Below are 7,130 nucleotides of genomic sequence, written 5' to 3'. Positions count from 1 at the left end.
CAGTGTCAGGTCTGAGTAGCCCTGCAGATGAATCAGCATTTGCAAGTATGAGGAAAAGCACTGAGATGATCTTTTTTTCATCAGTATTTAATACACCTCTTAGTTAACAGACCAAACCTCAGGGGAAAAGAGCAACTTACAAAGCATGTGGAACACATTTAAAGAGCAGTTTGGGAAAGGTGCCTGGTCGTACTTCTTTTATAGCTAGAAAATATTGATTATTTTCATGTATTTGTCTTCCATTCTTTTCGCAAAGAGATAGGCAAGGTTTCAGTGTTCCTGATCTAAATGCACTGGAGTAAAATATTATTTTTTTATGTTATAATTTGACCATTAATGATGTCAAGCATGAGGCTTTTCTTATATCCTGGCAAGATGTACTCTATTTCTCTCTTTGTAAAATCTGATTTTCTTTCTGTGTTGCAGCAACTGTAAAGCACAAGCTGCCCCCAGGGAGGTATTTTGTTTAGCTGTGTGGCCACATTCCTCCAGGAAATACTGAAGCCAAACCACACACACAAATACGCACACACAGGAACTGTATTAGAAGAATTCAAACCTTGAACAGAAAGCAAAACAGTACTGGCTCTGGAGTCTGAAATTCAGTGCATGATAAATTGTGTTTTTCACATTTTTCTGTGTTTTTACCAGCTGAGGCAGTGAACCAATATAGGCACCTTCCAAAGGCAGAGAACACTGCCCAAGGACAGCTCTATATCTAAAACTTGTTTTTCTCACATGCGAAGCAGACATGAGCAGTGGTGATTGTTGTCGTGAGTCAGAATTCACTGCAATGTGAACATCCAGCATGTGAGTCTGGAGGAAAATCACATAAGATGGGAGGTAAGAGAAGACATAGACAGATGTTTACTCTGTTTGTGCATTCTTTTATTTTTGCTTACTGAGGCTGAAGCCATGAAAACAGTCAAGATCTATTTTCTTCTGAGATGGAACCAGATTATGGCACCTTCCTTGGCACTTAGTGTCAGGAACAGGACAAGTGATAAAGTAACGTGATTCACAGAATCACAGAATCACAGAATCGACTGGGTTGGAAGAGACCTCAGAGATCATCGAGTCCAACCCTTGGTCCAACTCTAGTCCGTTTACTAGATCATGGCACTAAGTGCCATGTCCAATCTCAGTTTAAAAACCTCCAGGGACGGCGAGTCCACTACCTCCCTGGGCAGGCCATTCCAATGCCTGATCACTCTCTCTGTAAAGAATTTCTTCCTAATATCCAGCCTAAATTTCCCCTGGTAGAGTTTAAGCCCATGCCCCCTTGTCCTATTGCTAACTGCCTGGGAGAAGAGACCAATCCCCACCTGGCTATAACTTCCCTTCAGGTAGTTATAGAGAGTGATGAGGTCACCTCTAAGCCTCCTCTTCTCTAGACTAAACAACCCCAGCTCCCTCAGCCTCTCCTCATAGGTCTTATGTTCAAGTCCCTTCACCAGTCGTGTTGCTCTTCTCTGGACCCGCTCCAGCACTTCAATGTCTTTCCTGAACTGAGGGGCCCAGAACTGAACACAATACTCCAGGTGTGGCCTCACCAATGCAGAGTACAGGGGAAGGATCACTTCCCTTGTCCTGCTGACCACGCTGTTTTTGATACAGGACAGGATACCGTTGGCCTTCTTGGCCACCTGGGCACACTGTTGGCTCATGTTGAGCTTCCTGTCAATTAGCACCCCCAGGTCCCTTTCTGTCTGACTGCTCTCCAGCCACTCTGCGCCCAGCCTGTAGCGCTGCAGGGGGTTGTTGTGACCAAAGTGCAGCACCCGGCATTTGGCCTTATTGAACTTCATCCCATTGGAATCAGCCCATTTTTCCAGTCTATCCAGATCCCTCTGCAGAGCCCTCCTGCCTTCCAGCAGGTCGACACTCCCTCCCAACTTGGTGTCATCAGCAAATTTGCTGATGATGGTCTCAATCCCCTCGTCTAAATCATCAATAAAGATGTTAAACAGGACTGGACCCAACACTGACCCCTGGGGAACACCACTAGTGACTGGCCGCCAGCTGGATGCAGCCCCATTCACCAGCACTCTCTGGGCCCGGCCCTCCAGCCAGTTCTTAACCCAGCGTAGAGTACACTTGTCCAAGCCATGGGCTACCAGCTTTTGCAAGAGTATATTATGGGAGACAGTGTCAAAGGCCTTGCTGAAGTCCAGATAGACCACATCCACAGCTTTCCCCTCATCCACCAGGTGAGTCACCTGATCATAGAAGGAGATCAGGTTGGTCAGACAGGACCTGCCCCTCCTAAACCCATGCTGGCTGGGTCTGATCGCTTGTCCATCCTGAAGGTGCTGTGTGATTCCATTCAGGATGATCTGCTCCATAACCCTGCCAGGCACCGAGGTCAGGCTGACAGGCCTGTAGTTGCCAGGGTCAGCTCTGCAGCCCTTTTTGTGGACTGGGGTAACACTGGCCAATTTCCAATCATATGGGACCTCCCCAGTGAGCCAGGACTGTTGGAAGATGATGGAGAGCGGCTTGGCAAGTTCTTCTGCTAGCTCCCTCATCACCCTAGGATGGATCCCATCTGGTCCCATAGACTTGTGAGGATCCAGATGGCTCAGTAAATCACCAACTATGTCCTCCTGGAATACAAGGGGCCTATTTGGCTTCCTATCTCTGCCAACCACCTCCAGAGATGAGTTGTCCTGAGGGCCACCTGTCTTACTGGTAAAAACTGAGGCAAAGTAGGTATTAAGTACCTCAGCTTTCTCCTCATCTTTGTTAACTATATTTCCTTCATAGTCCAACAGAGAATGGAGGTTTTCCTTGCCCCTCCTTTTGTTATTAACATATTTGAAGAAGGACTTTTTATTATCCCTGACAGAATTGGCCAAGTTAACTTCAAATTGCACTTTTGTTTCCCTGATCTTTTTTCTGCATGATCTAGCTATTTCCATAAATTCTTCATAAGTAGCCAGCCCTTTTTTCCACAGTTGGTAAAGTCTCTTTTTATTTCTGATTTCATTCAAAATCTCCCTGTTTAGCCAAGCCGGTTGTCTTCCCCGCCGGCTAGCCTTTCGGCACACTGGTATAGCCTGTTCCTGTGCACTCAAAACCACCTGCTTGAAGAATGTCCAACCCTCCTGGGCCCCCTTGTTTTTAAGCATTGTTTCCCAGGTTAATTATCGAAGTCTTATCCTTGCGTAGGACTTGGCTTCTGCCCTGAAATGGAGCTGTTGTTACACCAGAGCTGCTCTGAAATTGAATGACATTCTAGTGCTTTCTTTTTTTTGCTTCATTTATTTAACACATTTGTTTATCTATCTATCTATCTATCTATCTATCTATCTATCTATCTATCTATCTATCTATCTTTATTTATTGAGCTTTTATTCATTGAGGTTTTTATTTATGTAACTTTATTTATTTTGTGGGTTCTGACCACAAGACGGAAAGGCAACAGGGAATTGTGGGCTGGATGCAGACAGCTCAAATGAGCTAACGTGAGGCCAAACCATGAGAGATGCTTTTGCAGCCAGCCTCAATGATGGGCGTCCCACCTCTGCTGCCCAAGCAAAGTCCCTGAGGATCACAGCCCCTCATGCCAGTGAGTGCAAGGACTGTCCGTTTTGGAGCTCTCCCGTTGCCAACTGTCCCAACGGTCAGCAGAGCAGAGGAAGAGCCAGGACATGGATGGTACTGTCTTAAACGGACAAAGAGGCACAGAGGTGCCAGTATTTGATGGTGGAGTGACAGAGAAAAATGGCTGCACTCAAAGACAAAAACTTCACCAGCATTGCAATGGATTTTGTAGCTCATTTTACTGAAAGGCACTGCTGGGTAGAGATCAAGTTTTTGTAAGTATTTCGGGCAGTGTTGAACATACCATAATTTCTTAGAAAATGATTCTAGTAATTAGAACCCAAACACTTTAAAACTGTAATGAGACGAATATAAATGAGGTTGTTTCTTTCCTCTTCAGATTGTTTTGCTGCTTAAGCCGACATTAAACTGTAGGTGTGACAATTATATTCTTGGAATATTTTGGATTAACTTTGGATAAGACTGCTGATGGTGATAGATTCTTCATTTAGAACTGCTGAATAAAATCCTTGAATTTCCAGTGCAATCCATGAAGGAGTTTCAGCTGTTCAGAGCTTACCATCTCTTGCTGACCTTTTTTATAAAGAAAGCACTTGTTAAAAGGAGAAGATGGTATTCTTCTTGGAGGAAAACCCAAGATCTACATCCAGCAGAACATGTGAATTTAGGCGTACTATCAAATTCAATAAGAGCTCTCTTCTACTTGAAACTGTGTGTGCATGTGTGCCTACAGCATACATGGTAAGAAAAATGCCCAGAAAAAATTGTGGACAAATACTTCTGCTCAACTAGCTAGTCTAGTGAGCTATGCTTTGATTGACTCTCTGTTAGAGTTTTTACTGCATAATTCAGAATCATCTTTAATAAACCATGTGGCCATTGGTCCTTCTGAATCACAGATGCCTTAGGGAGCGTAACTATTTTTGTGTGTGTGTGTGTGTGGTTTTGTTGTTGTTGTTTTGTTGATGTTGTTGCTGTTTTGTTTATGCATGTGTTATTTTCTTAATTCCTTTTTTATTTTTTCTTTTGGCTCACAGCCTCCAGCAAGGGAACAAAGTCTACTGTTTATGTAACTTACTGGAGGATGTTTGAAGCACAGAATGAGAAGACACTAGATGTGATTATCTACTATGCTGCTGAGAGCTGGAGACTAATTTCTATACGACATATGTTATTATCATTGCTATACAGATTACAGCTTCGGGGGCAAAGTCATAGATCAAGGCTCCCACTGAGCTAAAAGCTGTGCAAACATGGTGAAAAGATGATCTCTGGGTCACAGAAGTTTGCTATAACCTCTGCACACTTCTACATTCAATCTACTGCCATTTTTCTCCCAAGATTATTTCCTTACAACCATTAATAACATTGTATTTTTCTTGTCTGGCAATTTTATGCCTTGCTTAGTATTTGTTTCATGAATCAATAAACAAAAAAAATCTGTGTTAATATGGTAGATCCTTGCTGTTTTGTCTACTGGCATCAATGAATCATTCCCACTTGAGACAGCAGATCTAGAAGGTAATGAAATTTCTCTCCAAGACACTCTAACGTTTCTGGTGTTAACCAGTCACACAGACAGAACACACACATACATCTGGAAAAGTGTATATCTGGTTTGGGTACTGTTGCTGACAGGTTTGGGCTTTTTGCATACATGGGATACTCACACTGGCCAGCTTTTCTTCCAACAGTTCTCTTAGAAGTGCAAATCCTACTTACGGAGTTTATTTTATCTAGCAATATTTCGGATGAATAGCACGTTCCCTGTGTTCCTTCTGAACAGTTTCTCCTGTTTGGGTCTAAACCTAAAATCAAATATCTCCTTCTTATTACAACTTTGTTACCCCGTCCAGAGAAGAGAGAGCTGTCACAGCACCCAAGTGCAGAGCTTGGCTGTCCTGCTCCAGCTCGTGTATTCAGCTTCAGAAGGCTTCAGCTCAACCCCTGCAGTGGGTGAGCTGTCATGTCAATGTCCGCAATTCTTCAACGGAGGCTTGTTTGGTGTTGGACAGACAAGTTTTATGTCAGCCAGTGGACTGTGTGTACCACATGCTTGAGAGATGTTATCTGCTCTGTGGCGGCTTCCATCTTGATGACACTGAGGAATAAAGATGAAATATTGTGAGCTGATGCTTTGCCAAGAGTTAAGCTGAAAAGCCTGAGGACATGGGGAAGCGGGAGAGCACGGAATGAACCAGGGGGGAGCAGCCGTGCTGGTAAATGACCAGCAAGTTGTGCACTGACATGAATAAAGCAAGCAAGAACAAGCTGTATGTTCAATACTGCCTGAAGAAAATATGTTGTGTTTTTGGCAAGAAAGTAAATGATTGCACAAAATACAGGAAGAGAACACGCATTCAGATATGTTTTAAGTATGCACAATGCCACTTCATTAGAATTTATCTATTCAGTAACTGGACATACCACATTTCTTTCAGTTCAGGTAGTACGTAAATTAAAAAAAAAGGTTTAATCATTTAACTATATTTTACTGTGATTTTCATGATTCTGACTTTTGTTTTTTTTTTTTTTCCTGTCTAATATTCAGTTTCAAAAGCAGTTTTTAAATACCTTTGGTAATTGAGTTATATCCAGTGCTCTGGTAACAGGTATCTTGGTGGATACAGTCTACGTACCAGGACGGATATTGCTGGAGACTCAGATTTCACTTGGTCAGTGCAGCATAGGAGAAGTATTCTGACTCCTCTGGACATATTACCTTCCAAACAGGCTCTGTGGTACCCTTCCTAAGAAAACCAGATGCTTTCTGGTGTATTAATTTTCAGCAGAGAAGTGAACCCAAACTGATTTGAAACTAGTTAAAAGAAACTAGTTGAAAAAGGGGAGATTTTGAATGCCTTTCTGCTGGATTTCGAGAGATGACATATTCTAGCATAACCGCTTGTAAGGCTGTTGTTGGTGTATATGTAAGACAAGTGTCCAAGCATCTCAGTGAAGTAGGTACTGTGTAGTTAGTAATATGAAGAGGAAAAGAAGAGGAACAGAAATTTTGAGCAGAAAGTAAGCGTATTTGTTTGTTCCCAAGTTACTGCCATGCCTGTGAACCATAGTAGATCAACATGGGCTGGCATGGCTTGGCCCTTCAACACACTTGCTACCACCCAGTTCTCAAGAGATGACTCAGATGGAAACTTCCAGGACTTCCGCAAAATCCTCCTCTGTGAGCACACTCATAATTACTTTCCTCGCCTGGAACGAGCTCTATGGCCTTACATGAGAAAAGGTCACTGTTGTGCTTGTATTAGGAACAGTTTATATAAACAACAAGCTTCACCACCAACATAATTTTACCTTAACATTTTCCCTTCTGTGTTTTTTGTCTCCCTCCAAGTGCTGTTGGTCGCTCTATTGAAGATTCCCGTAATTTCAGCAGTAAGCCACAGCAGGCTCCTTTCAATCAACAGCAGCAGCGTCACAGCAAGCAACACCAGTAACACATTTCCCTCTGAGCAAGCACACTCTGACTTCATTCAGGCACACAATTGTGCTCCAAATCCCAAATCACCACCTCCCAGCCCAGCAACACAAAGGCTGCAAAC

The 7,130-nt window shown here is 43.1% G+C and overlaps 1 long non-coding RNA gene across 1 annotated transcript; it reads left to right on the top strand.

Annotated features, from left to right (window-relative positions):
* Window positions 1-498: 498 nt before the first annotated feature.
* Window positions 499-5,013, top strand: LOC135579332 (uncharacterized). The gene is made up of 2 exons (XR_010472119.1): window positions 499-843; window positions 4,605-5,013. It is a non-coding gene; the product is annotated as an uncharacterized LOC135579332 (long non-coding RNA).
* The last annotated feature ends 2,117 nt before the right edge of the window (window positions 5,014-7,130 follow it).

The sequence above is a fragment of the Columba livia genome, chromosome 4 (assembly GCF_036013475.1).
Source record: "Columba livia isolate bColLiv1 breed racing homer chromosome 4, bColLiv1.pat.W.v2, whole genome shotgun sequence".
Lineage (NCBI taxonomy): Eukaryota > Metazoa > Chordata > Aves > Columbiformes > Columbidae > Columba > Columba livia.
Note: the sequence above shows the minus strand (reverse complement) of the source record. Positions and strands in the feature narration are given on the sequence as shown.